General features: G+C 48.3%; 1 non-coding gene across 1 annotated transcript; it reads right to left on the bottom strand.

The window, feature by feature from the left end:
* Nucleotides 1-1008: 1008 nt before the first annotated feature.
* On the bottom strand, nucleotides 1009-1102 carry TRNAI-UAU (transfer RNA isoleucine (anticodon UAU)). Its single transcript has 2 exons — nucleotides 1065-1102; nucleotides 1009-1044 (listed from the first exon to the last, which is right to left on the bottom strand). It is a non-coding gene; the product is annotated as a tRNA-Ile (tRNA).

Raw genomic sequence — 1102 nt, forward strand, 5'->3', positions numbered from 1 at the left:
CAAGCAAAAGATTAATTTTATTTATCCTTTGATACATTACAGATGTCTCTTATTCACTTACACTTCCTTATACCACTATGGCACCAGCTTCAGGGATTACCACCTTAACATTGAAAGCTGTAAAGTTAATGCAAAATTCAGAGGGGACAAAGTGGTAGCTAAAAGACAGAAAGGATAACTAAGAGCCTTAAAGCAGCACTTCTAGGAGTTAATGCCTACAGTACAGATAAAGGGCTGATATGGGCAACAGACACATCTCTGGCTGCATGATCTCGAGGGCCTCTTTGAAGTTTTTGGTATAAATTGCACTGTGAAAGCAGCAGACCAGATCTTAACATAGAGGGGAGTTCACAAGATCGGGGCCTAAACATCCAGGAGGCGTCCTGCCTAAACATCCAGGAAGTGCCCTGCAGCCTTCTCCATTACAGAGCTGCCCTTTTCCCATGGCCCTGCTGCCTTTCTTGAGTGGTGAAATCAGAAATTATTTGAAATACTTTCCTTCCTGCTACAGTGCGTGCATTTGTTAAGCACTATCCAGGCAATGAGCAGTTACAAAGACTGTCACCACCAAAGGACGCAAAGCAGAGATATGTTATCACCATTGAGTTGCAGCAACAACACCACTCGAGCATTTCTTGCACTCTGTATGAAACAACATGGTGTTGTTTCATAATAAACTTTATTATAAAATAAACTTTATTTCCTGCAATTTCTCACTCACAAGCAGCTCTGAGGAAGAACACGTTTGTTTCTGTGCAGGGACAGGGGGCCATGAATCCTATCCCCTCCAGCAGGGACAAGTTACCGTAGGCACACACACAGGCGGCACTGAGGCACCGGCGCTCCCGGTGCGCCCCGCAGAGCCACTTCCCAGGGCGCGCTGTGCCCACTCCACCGGGCCCACGCTGCCGCCAGGGCCGCATAATATTTCCCCGCACTTTTGTCCTTCTCCGTCCGGAGCGCCGCCAAGTCCCAAAAAAAGCCCGTTTTCCTACCCAAAAAGCTGCGTGCTCCAGGTGAGGCTCGAACTCACAACCTCGGCATTGCTCGGCTTTGTACTGCTGTATAAGTACCGCGCGCTAACCGATTGCGCCACTGGAGC

The sequence above is a fragment of the Agelaius phoeniceus genome, chromosome 3, assembly GCF_051311805.1.
Source record: "Agelaius phoeniceus isolate bAgePho1 chromosome 3, bAgePho1.hap1, whole genome shotgun sequence".
In the NCBI taxonomy this organism is placed as follows: Eukaryota; Metazoa; Chordata; class Aves; order Passeriformes; family Icteridae; genus Agelaius; species Agelaius phoeniceus.